The following is a 14298-nucleotide window of genomic DNA, read 5'->3' as shown; positions in this document are numbered from 1 at the left end:
ATCTGTGTATCGTTCCCATGCCGTTTCAGTATAGTCGACAATCGGGAGATCTCTTTTGGGTCTATGAACTAGATGGGAGTTTCTATGATAATCAGGTGGAGCTAGAAAAACAGGTGGCAGAAGGAATGCAATGTAACATGTCCCATCCCAATCTAGTGGCAAACGTATATAGGCTGTATGACCACAAATGAAATAGGAATGGCGGGTAGCTTTGAATGTAGACTTGCCTTTATCACTGAATTCGATCACAGTAGTACATTTACTATGACCTAGAGGTACTGAACCATTCTTTCTGACACATAATTCGCCTTTGACGGGTAATACTGACATAGAGGGTAAGTCTGGTCCTGTATCAGACTGAACATTTAGAATCATGAGGTTGAGTGTATAATTACCTAATCCATATACTTCATTTTCTAGATCGGTCCCTGTCCTTTGTGGAAGACCCTCCTTGTTAGGGTAACATGCTTTATGCAGAACTGTGTTCAGATTTCCCCATATCCAACTGCCTTTGTAGACTATGGACGCAGAGTCTAAAGAATTTATTAAACTAAACCAGGCACCACAGGAACCATTATGTGTGAACGGATATGGGAAGAGGGGCAGGACTCCCTTGTATTTCTGATAGGGAGGAAGTCGGCCACATATCCAACAATTGGTAGCATTGCTGGTCTGATGAGAATGATGTAACATACTGATAAAAGTATTGTTGCGCAGCGCAAGCCGGTAAGCTAACTCATGCGGGGGTAGTTCGCTGAAGGTATGCTCGATAGTGTTGTTTGGAAAGAAATGTGCATGTCTAGAAATAGGGAAATACATGTGTAACAGCAAACTTGCAGCAATAATCGTAAGACTCAGAAAAAACATAATCAATAATGTCACAATACAATGACTACGAAGAGATTTACAATATTCTCGTTTCTTGAGCTGTTTCTGTCTATCTCTCTCTCTATTGGGGTCTAACGGGTACATGTCAGAAACTGTCTAACCGATTCACCTAGGGGAGGACTTAAACAATTAAACTGTCTGACTTGCTAGACCTCAGCTTTAAACGATATTCCTGTTGAGGAGTTTTCTCTACCAGGGGGAGTTTAGAGTCACTGGAATCTGGGCAGTCCTTAGAGGGGGAGGAAGAGTCAGTATCTGGCGGCGATTCGTAAAGTTTTTTAACATGACTCATGTGGACCCATCCCTTGCGGCCCTCCAACTTCACTGCCGTCCTCGTGGTCAATAAGATGAGCTTCGGCTCCTGCCAGCGGGGCTCCAGCGGACTTCTCCTGTCGAAATTTCTTACAAAAACGAGGTCCCCCGGTGTAATCTCGTGCGGCTTCACCTCGGTGTTGTCGGGAAAGGCTGCAGCTACCTGTGAACGACAAGATTGTAGTGCAGACATCAAGGAGGCAAGGTAATCTGTCAACATGTTACTATCAACATCAGTAATTTTACGAGGCAGAGGCGTCCCCCACATATTCGGTGGCCTACCAAAGACCACCTCATACGGGGATAGCCCTGTTCTAGAGTGTGCAACCATTCTCATGTAAAACAATGCAACTGGCAAGGCGACTATCCAGTCTACCCCTTTCTCGGCACAGATCTTGGCAAGGCGTGTTTTCAGTGTCTGATTGTGGCGTTCCACGAGACCTGCTGCCTCTGGATGTAGGACGCAGTGGAATTTCCACTGATATCCTAGCAGGAGTGAAACCTGCTTCATTAATTCGGACGAGAATGGTTGGCCGTTATCTGAATACACGACACGAGGCAAACCGTACCGTGGGAAGAATTCACGAACCAGCTGCTTGGCAGTGGTCGGAGCAGTGTAATCTGGGACTGGATATGCTTCTGTCCAACGGGAAAGTGCACAAACAACTACGAGGACATATTTGAATCCTCAACATCGTTCCATCTGGATATAATCCATCTGGAGGACTTCAAAAGGGTAATCGGGAGGATTGAATCCACCTTGCTCTACGGGAATGCTTTTACCTGGATTGAACTGACAACAGATCATGCAAGTACGCACTTTCTGTTTTGCTGCTGCTCGTAAATGTTTATTGTACCAGAGATTCTGTAAACTGTCTAACATGGCTTTTTCTCCCAGGTGTGCTGGGCTGTGTGCAGTGTTGATCATAACTTGGACCATAGAGTCGGGGAGAAACCATGTGGCTTTTCCCTTCGTCATCCATCCCTGATCTGTCTGGATCCCTCCTAGTTCAGTCCATTTCTTTATTTCGTCTGGAGTAGCATGTGTCTGTATGTCAATTACATCTAATGCGGGATCCTTAACTGTCATGCAATGTGTCGGTGTCGGAACTATTGTCTTTGTCATGTCAGCTGCATGTGTATGAGTCAGAGCTGTGTGTTTTGCGGTTCGATCGGCCAGATCGTTACCCTGGGAAATGGTATCTGTAACTTTAGTATGTGCCTTGCACTTCATGATAGCTATAGCTGATGGCAAATGTATTGCTTCCAATAATTCTTGAATGAGGGGACCATGTTGGATTTTGGCTCCGTGAGAGGTCAAGAAACCTCTTTCCTGCCAGAGTACACCGAAGTCGTGTACGACTCCAAATGCATAACGTGAATCTGTGTATATGTTAACATTCCTGTTTTTGGCTATTATACAGGCTCGGGTCAGAGCAATGAGCTTTGCAGCTTGAGCAGACAATGTATCAATACGGTGTGTTTCTTTGATTTCAGTTTCAGTGGTCACTGCATATGCGGCCACTAATTCGCCTGTGCTTGTTCTCATACATGAACCATCCGCGTAAAGTGTCAGGTCTGGGTTAGTCAGTGCAACATCTGTCAAGTCTCGTCGGGGCTTTGTTACTGCATTAATGATCTCTATACAGTCATGTGGAGCTGGATCTGTAATGTTCGAGGGTAACAATGTGGCAGGATTGAGTATATTACAGCGTCTGATTTCTATGTGTGGCTGGAACAATGTCAATTCATAACCTGTCAGTCGTGCTATAGTCAAGTGTTGAGTCTGTGTTCTATTTAAAAGAACTTCCACAGAGTGTGGAACTTGTACTGTCAGAGGATGTCCTAACACTATGGAATCACTTTGTCGAATTGCTAAGGCTGTTGCTGCAACTGATTTTAAGCACGCAGGCAGAGCCTGGGGTACAGGGTCTAATGTACTCGAAAAATAAGCACAAGGCTTATGTGAACCTGCTTGATCTTGTGTGAGGACAGACAACGCTGTACCATCACGTTCTGTAACAAAGAGTGTAAAAGGTTTGCTGTAACAAGGTGTTGCTAAAACTGGTGCTTGACATAATGCTTTCTTTAATTCATCAAAAGCCTGTGTGTGTTCCTGAGTCCAAGGGAGGGCAGTCGAAGTCGCTGCCTCCTGTGTTGTCAACTGTATAAGTGGCTTGGCTAGAAATGCGTACTGGGGAATCCATTGCCTGCAGTAAGAGGTGAGGCCAATGAAGGCCTGCACTTCTTTTTGTGTCGTGGGTTGCGGTAAGTGTGCAATTAACTCGATGCGGTCAGGTGTTAGCTGTCTCCCCCTCTTGGACAGCAAGTGCCCAAGGTACACCACTTGCTGAACACAGAATTGTAACTTTGAAGGAGACACCTTATGTCCCTTTTCAGCTAAGAAATGCAAAACCGTCAGTGATGCATGTTCACATTCAGGTTCGCTACGAGCGGTGATCAGCAGATCATCGACGTACTGCAGCAGGGCAGTGTTAACTGGCATCTGAATACTGTCAAGTTGTCTTTTCAATGCTTGGCTGTAGATACTGGGACTTTCTGTGAATCCTTGAGGTGCGCGTGCAAATTTGAAGCTTCGGCCATTTAAACAGAATCCGAAAAGATATTGGCTCTCCGGATCAATGGGGACACTGAAGAAGGCGTTCTTGAGGTCAATTACAGTAAAGAACGTCGCCTCTGAATCAATAGCAGTCAATAAGGAAGAGATGTCGGGGACCACAGGGTACTGTGGCACAATGCATTTATTTAATTCTCGCAGATCAATCACCAACCGATAAACTGGTGGTGCATTTGGGTCAGTACGTTTAAGAATCGGAATGATAGGGGAATTACATAGATTGGAGTCGGTTTCTACAACCACTCCCTGTGCAATGAGCTCTTCAATGATTTCCAGTAAAGCCACTACAGCATCGGGTGGTAACTTGTATTGTCGGATTCGGGGCAGTACAACTCCTGGCTTGAGTGTCACTCGGTATGGTGTGATGTGCATACAACCTACATCAGTTGGGCCTTTCGCCCACAAATGTTTTGGTACATTTTTCAATCTGACATCAAAATCTCGTAACACATAGTGACCTTTGAAGTCACGTAAAAACAGTCTAACTCCTTCCGGAGAACAACATATTACAGCTCCTAGAGCCTTCAGTGTCTTGATACCTAATAAGTTTTCTGGACATGACTTCGTGAGTAGTAAGTCTGTAGTACGTGACAATGGACCGACTGCTAGGGGAACAGGTTTCGATACTTCATTAACAATAGGCTGTCCTGAAAAACCAAGGGAAACATTCTGTGAGCCTGAGAGGGGTGCCCCTGGAACCTCATCGTGACTTATTGTTGTTCGACTTGCCCCTGTGTCAATCAGAAACTTTCTATCCTTTCCCAATACTTGACTATGTACATAAGGACCCTCTTGATCTACAGGTATTTCAATAAGAGGCAAGCCAACCTCCCTCTCCAGGCTGTTTCATGTGTATCGCTGATAATCGGGATAATCAGATTGTGCATACTGGTACATCTGTTGTGAAACTTGCTGTGTCGCGGCAATAGGCTGTGGCTGTGGTACCGCTACTGTCTGTACTGTCTGTTGTGGAGCATGCATTGGCTGTACATTCTGTGGAACATGTTGCTGGACCTGATGTTGGATCTGGTCCTGTCTAGGCTGACGGGGTCTCTCTTTAGTTTTACCTGTGGCTATGTTGTGTTTCAGGACTGTACATTCATTTACATAGTGACCTGGCTGTTTACAGTAGTTGCATGTCCCTTTAACGGGAGCCCCCGAATTATTAGACTGTGTCATACCCCTTTTCTGACCGTCCGCTGGGACTGACTGAGCGACTAGCATTTTCATTTTCGTATCTTTCATACGTCTCTGTTCGTGGTCTTGTTCTTCTCTAATTCTGTTCTGGTGGTACTGTAACATTTGTAACATTTGGGATGGCGTATTTGCTTGCCATGTGCTTTCGACTTTATATACACGGTTCTTAACCTGTGGCAGGGAATTCTCAACTAATTTGGTTACAAAAAGGTGCGGGTATGACTCGCTACTTGGTTTCAGGCCACTATTAATAATAAAACATTTCTCGAATCTAGAATAAAAATCTCTAGTGTCTTCATCGTGTTTCTGTTTACAGGCTGAGATTGCGTCCCAGTCTTCCTTTTTCGTTGTCAATAATCTTGGCAAAACCTGTACAATTAATCCTGGTAATGCTTTAGCTTTCGGCCCAAGGCCTAACCCTGGAGTACGTCCATTTTCCTCGTCTTCTATTTCGGTCCAATTAATCTTTTTATCTCCCACCTCCCATTCTTTCTCTTTGAGTTTCTCGTAAATGCCAGCAGGCAACAGTACTTTTAACATTTTCATAATATCTGAGTACGTGTAGTCACCCATGAGTAGCATATCTTTAATTTCTCGGTGGAAACCTGCAGGGTCTTTATCGTGACATGGTACTAGTTTCTTCATTTCTAGCAATTCTATTTTAGTGAGGGGTGTATATACAAATACACGTTCTAATGTGTTATCATCTTTTCTGACCGGATGTACTTCCCGTAAGGGATTCTGTCTATCAAAGTAAAACATTTTTCTTTCTGAGGGTGGTGGAGCTGACATAAACTGTGGTTTCAGAAAAGTACTATACTTGTGTCTATGTTCTAGAATCTCTTTAATTAAATCAGTACCTAGGCCTCTCCATCTATTAGAGAGCAGTTCTACCAATATGTCCGATAAGGGACCTGGATCAGAATGTTGGCCTTTAAATAACGTGATGAGATGCTGAATCATGTATACACTAGCTAATTTTTGTTCGTCAGGGGAAAGGTTCAAAAACGTCTGAGCTACTGCATCATCATTATATGTACTGGAATCATCAGCCCATTGTACGGCGGACCGGGCTAGTTCTTGTTCATCCATGGAATCGAGTACATGGTACCCCATTCGTTCCTGAAGTATTTTATCGGTAGCCTGAAACAAATGTTCAGGAGTCCTCGGATTTGACATGGCAGCGTGAAAAAGTCTCTTGCTTTCTGGACGTATCGGACATACTGTATTATTAAAGGGTCTTCCCTTACCTACATATGCTATCATTTCTCTAGCTGGCAATTGCAATGTTTCTGCTGTGGTCTCTGGTTGTTCGTCCTCCTCCGAGGATTTATTTGCATCTAATTCTGCTTCCCTTTCAGCTTTCTCTTTTGCATGGAATATTACTATTTCTTTACGAATTTTCCTGTACATGCTCTCTATACTATTTTGTTTATCATGTTTTCCGTCTGAAATATTCTGACTCCATGTAGTTAGTACCTTCATCTCTTCTTTATTTACACCAGGCCGATCTCGTTCTCTTATGAAACAGTTTATGAGGAATCTTAATAGTAGACTTTGAATGTCTACTTTCTGATGCGCCATGGCCTCCTGAATACATTCCTGACCCTCCCCCGTCTGAACAAAATGATATATCCTGTCTAGATTATCTATCATTCCTGGAAACAGAACTAAAAAGTCTGCAGCACGTCTTATACGTATTGAAGCTAATAACATGCAACCATCTTTGCCTGGTATGGGGTCATATCTACAGGTTACGATAAGTTTTCTAAGTTTTTCAGTTGTAATCGGTTTTGGAGTACGTTGCATTGCTAATTGTCTAGTATTTATTCGATGTACTGGTGGCGGGGTATGGTAACCTCCTGATGCTCCTCCTGAGGCACCTCCTGAAGCGGAGGTTTGAGCATGATCTGTCGGTAGGGCCGTGTCAGGCCCAAAAGGATTAAGCGGATTAATAGGGAGTGCAGGAAGTGGTGGAGGATTATCAGGGGGTTGACGATCAGCGGGTGGTATACGTGCAGGCGGAACATTAGTATATTCGGGAGCTACGTCGTCTAAATAGGAAGAAAGGAATATGTCTTTTGCGGTCTTGTGACGTAATTTAGTCGGAACCAATGGAGGGGGCAGATCTTTCGGTATTTCCGGGGTGGCCTTAGGTAAACCCTCGGCCAAAAGAGGATACATACCATTCACAAGAGTATTTCGTTGTCGGTCTACTTGTTCTGCTTTAACTCGTATTCCTTCTTCAACTAGCGCGTTTTCGCGGGCTCTATTTGAATCTTCTCTATGTTTCTCTGCTTTTCTGAGTTCTTTCTCTGTACGTCTATGAGATTCTTTACGCCACAATTCTATAGCGTCTTTCTAAGATTGTCTGGCTTTCTTTTTCCATAGCGCTTCTTCTACTCTCATGATGCAATCTGCATCCCATGTCCCTGTAACGGGCCATCTGTATTTCTCTTCTAGGTTCTTAGTATAATCGGCCCATAAATCTAGGTACAGTATGGCATCTAAGCCATGCTTATGGTACATAAAATTTCCGGGAGTATCCCTAGGTGGGACAGGTATCGCTTCCTCTAGTATCCCTTTCCTAGTTCCTATCTGTTTTAATTTGCTGAATAATGGCATCTTGGTACTTGACACTTGATACTTTCTCGAACTCGAACACAGCTGATATACAAAAACACAGTAAAACAGTCACTCATACCACGACATTAATCACATAAAAACATTTTGAACACATATTGACTACCCTTGAACTCTAAAACGAGAACAAAATCGAACCCTTGAATGTACGAATTTCTTGATATACTGCTAAACAGTACAGATACACCGCTAAAACAGTGCAGACCGGGTCTGTGTACCCAAACCCGTCTTTACCGGATACATAGTAATGCACCCGTCTAGATGCGTCCCCAGCAACGGTACTCACCGGGAAGCACGGAACGGAAGGCCTCGGAAACTCGACTGGACTGGACCGGACTGGACTTGACTCGACTCGTGACGTAGATACTTCGGAACTGGTGGGCCTCTAGATACCTCGGACCTTGTTCTCTTTGGCTGGGCTCTGGTCGGGATCCTCCGCACTCCTCACCGCCTCGTCTGGGTGCTGATCGCAGTCTCCGTCACCTCCGTAGGCCTGAGGGAGATACAGGAAATCCTGCGGGTACGCGTAATTGTCCGTCTTGGCCGGGGCAGGGGGCAAGGCCTGCAAGGCACCTACCGGCGCGTGGGGTGGGGGAGGGGTCCCTATTCGGGCGCCAAATTAATGTGGTAAATAAATATTTACCGTCTGAATTTCTATGCAGTAAAGTTCAATAAAATAACTCAATCGAAAATAAGAGTCAAAGTCCGTGGCATCTGAGTTATAAGGGTTTTATTCCATAAAATGGAATGGTTCGAACCAGGGTATCATGTTCCTTTCACCATAAAGGATCAGGAAGGGATAGAGCATACTTTATTGACAGAATACAACTTTTATAGTTAATGCATATAATGGTGAGGAATACAGAAGGCGTAACAGCTGAGAGAAAACAAGATAAGAACACATGTGCGTAGCAATACGTAATCAGAAGGCGTGCACTAAGGCGTACACAGAGGTGTGTGCTAGAAACGTCACATGAAAGTGTCACAAGTGGGTGGATACATAGTGGAATCTTGCAGTGTCAGCAGAAATCTGTAGCAAGGATGCGCGCGCAGCAGCATGACGTGTGACTGACGTGAGGCTGGAGGGTGCAGGGGACTTGACATTTAGCACTAGAGGAAAGAGACAGAAGTCTGGCATGTCAGATCAACTCGTTCCTAAATCATATCTGATATCTTGTGTTTGGAGAACTATATTATCTAGAAGGAAAGGTCTCTTGAGCAAAGGCTACTCTATACTGACTATTAATGCGTGCATATGTGACTACGTGTCTGCGTGTAATGCGAGGGGCCATGGGCCTACCATGCTAACAGGAGTAATGAATTACTTGCATGGAGACAGAGAGGCCGGGCCCTTTGCTCTGCAGCCGGGGAAATGTTTATCTATTCTGTTAGACTGGAATGTGTTTTCGAGGAGCTGAACTCGGCTATACTGATAACTTGAAGGCAAAATACTGTCTTTGGCAGGCAAGCAGGCCGAGCCGGGCACCGCTCGCCGCGCAGGGAGTAGAACAGAGGTCAGGGATGCATCCCACGTTGCAGCTTTCAGGAGGCAGAGAACAGAAAGGGCTCGATGGCAGAAATCAGGGCCTAGCTCTGCAGGACTAGGAAAAACGTGAAAGTACACCATGAAAAGACGTTGGCAAGGCATACTTAGGAACTGAATTATTGATCCATTCATGGTGGATCTGAAAGAGGACATGTTAACGTTGGACGCAAATGTATTTGCGTCTTCATAGCAGGTCGAGGAGGGAAGTTACATGCACTTTAAGCTCGTACATGGAGACGGTGGGGTTCACGTTAGGGGACACAATTAACCATAAAAATTTATATTACCTCACAACTAAAAGTCCTTGAGCTGTTTCCTGCTCAGATGGCATATGGAAAAGTAGCCCCCCCTCCACAAAACCCCCGGCACCACCCACCGCTGTACCGTGGCCTCCTGCATGTCTGCCACTAATGAGTGCTAAGAGCCCCCAGCCTGCTCGGCGCTGTTTATATACAATAGGGCGTCACTCTTCACCAATCACGGCCACTGGGTTTCTATTTAAATAAATTACATGTAAATGGGCTCGGCGGCGGCGTCAACTCTTCTGTGCCCTTCAGCTGAATCCAAAAGCGCCTGCGGCAGGTTCTCGCTGCTGGGGTTAGCCACAAAAGCAAGTGCCCACATTGTAAAACTTACCTGCCACTTCAAGGTGAACACTTTCGCCATCTTTTGTCCAACACGAAAACTCTTGCGGGATGGACTGTGTGTGCGTGCTCCACACCTGGCAATGCGCGCTTGGGGCTACAGAAGTGAGTGGCCGCGCAGCCGTGCAGCTTATTGGGGACCGTGCTGACTGACCTCTAATTGATATTAATTAACTGTGGAAAAAATGGGCATAGAAAAGGTCCCTCCAGTCCTTGTATGTATTGAAAATATGTGCATATCTTTTATGGTTTGTTTTTAACTGAAATAAAGAAATAAAGTTTACAGCCTTTGCCATTCTACCTTCCAGGTAGGCATTTTTTTGGAAATGTGGATCTCTCTAAGGTATTTTCCTTAAGGCAGTCTTATATCTGGCATTAGTAGTGGGGTTAAAACATTGCCTATATTGTCTTTCTACATGCATACACTCAATCTTGCACTCTTTGAGGCTCTCAGTGTACCAGGAGCAAGAAGGCTCGGCTCAATGCGAAAGTCTCTGCTGTTATGGTGCCTTCAAGACATTGAAAGGCATGATTATGAGCCAGCATGAACCCATAAGGCATAATTGAGATTTCCTCATGGCATGCTGTCTCTTTGCACACAAGGAGGTGCCACAGAGAGGAGTAGGGCTCAGCACCTTTGAACTCCAGTCTCTGAACACCATGTTAAGGTACATCTAAGCCTTGTCAAGGAGGGGTGGAGCAAGCTCACAGCAAGCCCCTTCAGCATGTGGTCAGCTACATGCTGGCTCTCTGGAATCAGATGCACCACTTCTGGAAGAAGGCAAAAAGTAACCTAGAGGCCAGCCAAGAGGTGATAAAACTCTGGCTTTGACTGGTAGGCCACACAGGTAGAGTTTCAGCATTGCCAAAAAGTATGGGTCATGGAACTAGTAGAGATCTCCAGGACTTCTAGACTGGCCCATATGAAATCAAGGAGCAGAAAGGGGAGTCCACCTACCTGGTGGACCTCCATACCCCTAACAACCACCTAAGTGTGCTTCATGTGAACAGGTTGAAGCCTCACTTTCAGAGGTCCAAAGGGAGCATGCTCCTAGTGACAGATAAGTGAGTAGAAGCAAGGTAACCAGGATCTCGAGATGGGGACAGCACCCATTTCTAATAAGAATGTTACTCTGGAGGTGGATAGTCAAGCCAGCAAGTGTGACTTTTCGGGAGTGGTTTAATGTGCTCAGAATGACACCGTACCCCCCAGTCAGGCTGTGTCGCTCAAACCATCCTTGTGAAATATAGCGGGGTTAAAGGGGCGCATGGGTTCAGAGGATTGGGTAGACTTTATTGACACCTTTGACATTTTATTGTTTCAAGAGAGCTGGGCTCCCGATCCAATCCACAGGGTTGGGTTTTTAAATTTCTTCAAACCAGCAGTGAAGGGTCATAAAGGTAGAGCCTCAGGGGGCTTAGTTATCTGGGTCAAACAGTCCATTGGCTATAGACCAGTGGAAATTGTAGTGGACTACCCAGATCTCTTGGGAATTAAATTATGGAAGGGAAATTGTCAAGAGGTTGTTTGTTATTAACGTCTATGCACGAGGACGCCCCGGAGGCCGTTGTCCAGCCATATTAAATGTATTAGGTGCTTACATTGAAGGGATTGGGAGAGATAAGTTCCTACTCTTGGCAGGGGATTTTAACTGTACTTTTGAACCTCTGCTCAGTGCGGGGGAGGACCTGGGGTTGGAGGATGACATCATGTGGAATATCCCGATGCTGTCCCTGAATAATATCAAAAGGGCCACAGAGACGGCCATACATTGGGCGGGGATGTGTCTGGATTGGGGTCTGCGAGCAGCCAATGGGCGTATGGCCTCTGATAAGGACGGCAAACCCACTTTTGACAATGGGGTTAGCAAAAGCAGACCCCTCCACCACGGCTGCCATTGACCAGATCTGTGACCTTCACGAAAAGTGTTTTAACAAACTTAAGGCCCTCTTAACCCTTCCATTAACTAAAGGAAAGGCGAAGGCAGAGGGTTGTCAAGAAAAATGGTACAATAAAACCTGCAGAGTCGCTCATAGCGAATTAATTAAAGCAGTTAGATCCAGCATCACAACCGATATAAACGAGGCACGCTTAAGGTACAAAAAAGTAAGGTGGGTGGAGAAAAAAGAGTGGGATGAACGCCATTGGTCTGACCTTTTAGAGGCCTGTAGCTGCCCTAATCAAGTTACATTTTGGGAAATAGTGAAGTGGGGCAGGAACCCCGAATCACAAATTCCTGTTAATCATGTGTCTATGGAAGCATGGTTCGAATTTTATTCTAGCCAGTTTTTAGATCCTGATTTGGAATCTTGTAATGGCCACGTCAAGTGGGAAACTTCCATCCACACTCATAACGAAGTGCTAACTTTTACCTCTTTAGAAACCGAGTCTGCACTTCGTCTGGTTCAGTGTGGGAAAGTGCCAGGGATGGATTCCATCCCGGCCGAACTATTTAAAACTAACCTTCAACTCTGGGTTCCCTACGTAACCTTGATAGCCAATGCCATTGCTAAAGGGGCACGGATCCCAGTGTCCTGGAAGGGGGCGGAAATTTTCCCCATTTTTAAAAAAGGGGATCTTTCGGTCTCGGGCAATTATTGCCCTATAAGCCTAATTGATTCCCTACAAAAATTCATTGCCAGGATGGTCCTTGCCAGATTCCAGGGTTGGATGGAGATGGAAAATATCCTTTCCCCACAACAGGCCGGCTTTAGATCAGGCACCAGCACCATCAACCAGGTCTTCAGATTTACCCTGATTTACTGGAAGGTGGTCCTGTTGGGCGGCGGATCCATCTATGCCACCTTTGTGGATCTAAAGTCGGCCTTCGTTCTTGTGCCTAGGGCCAAACTGTGGGCTGTCCTGAAAAACCTGGGACTGCCGTCGGAATTGCTCGACCTGGTAGTAAGACTACACAAGGGCAACTTTGCCAGGGTGAGGTGGGGAGGCCAAGGGCAGGTGACGGATTGATTCCCCGTAACTCGAGGCGTCCGTCAGGGTTGTGTGTTGCCACCCATGCTCTTTTTGTTGTTTATTGACCAGGTGGTGAAGTTCTTTGCTGACACTCCCTCTGATGCTCCCTCACTGGGTGGGACTAAATTCCCCATGCTCATCTTCGCCGATGACACCTTGCTCCTCTCAAAGACCCGTAGTGGCCTGCAAACCGTATTAAATAGATTTGATGAGTTTTGCAAGGTCAATGACATTAAAATAAATGTGAAAAAAACCAAATCTATGGTCTTAACTAAAAGCCGCCCCATTAAAAGTTCAGTGAGCATGAATGGTGAAAGTCTTGAACAAGTAGAGGTCATGACCTATCTAGGAGTAACCCTGGATCACCGCCTTGGCTGGAAACCACAGGTTGACACACTTCATCTAAGATTTGCACGCCTCACGGATTGTCTCCTGCAGGAGCAAAAAAGGTCTCTAACAAAAAGGGTTAAACCCGCTCTAGGGATCTATAATACGAAGGTCAGCTCTGCTATTTTATACGGGGCTGATTTATGGGGGTATATGGACCTATCATCTTTGGTAAAAGTCCAAAACAAATTTATGCATAAACTGGTAGGACTTCCCCAATCCGCCCCGACCAAACCACTCTGTCTGGACTTGGGTTGTAAACTTATCAATGAGATGGCTTGATATCGGCTAGTAGCTCTGTGGAGACGCATTTGGACGTCCCAAGATTTAAGCCTCTTTGCCAGGGAATTAGAGGAAGTAAGATCAGCTTGGGGGTCCAGTAGCATATCCTGGCTGCGTGAAGTTAAACTAATCTTGGAAGATGTGGGTTGTAACCAGCTGTGGGCCTTCCCAGAGTCCACTATCTTTCCCTCCAAGCAAGACTTCAAAGCACTATATTGGGCCTTTGTTCGACGAGAGTCTGTTATTATCTCAGATGCTACTAGCCTAACAGGTAGATTCCTGTCTCACAAACTGGATCCCTCCTATGAGATTTACTGGGACATCATTACTAAGTTACTTGATAAAAAACTGTATCACCAGTTTCGAGTTGGGTCTCTGCCTTTAAGGACTTTTATCAAGAAGTGGTCCCCCCCCTTCAACTGATTCCTGCCCATGGTGTACTCTCCACAAGGAGAGTGCTGGTCCTATTTTATTTGCATGCCCTGCCTATCACGCACCAAGAATCAAATGGATTAGGCCTATTTGTCGCAAGCTCAAAGTTCGAGGGAGTGCTGAGGCCTTATGGGCGTTTCGTACCACCACCTCAGAAGTGGTAGTCGTAGGTGTTGCCAAATACCTGGGATGGGCATGGGTTATAAGAGCCAGACATTTTCAGGCATCTTGATCTTATTTCTTTTAAAATGGTTTTAAAATATTATACTGTTTAATTCTTTATTAACAATGAAATGTTCTATGTAATTATGATGATCTTAACCTATTTCTTTCTATTGTATGTTTAATACTCCTT

This window comes from Lissotriton vulgaris, chromosome 1_1, assembly GCF_964263255.1.
Source record: "Lissotriton vulgaris chromosome 1_1, aLisVul1.2, whole genome shotgun sequence".
Lineage (NCBI taxonomy): Eukaryota > Metazoa > Chordata > Amphibia > Caudata > Salamandridae > Lissotriton > Lissotriton vulgaris.
Note: the sequence above shows the minus strand (reverse complement) of the source record.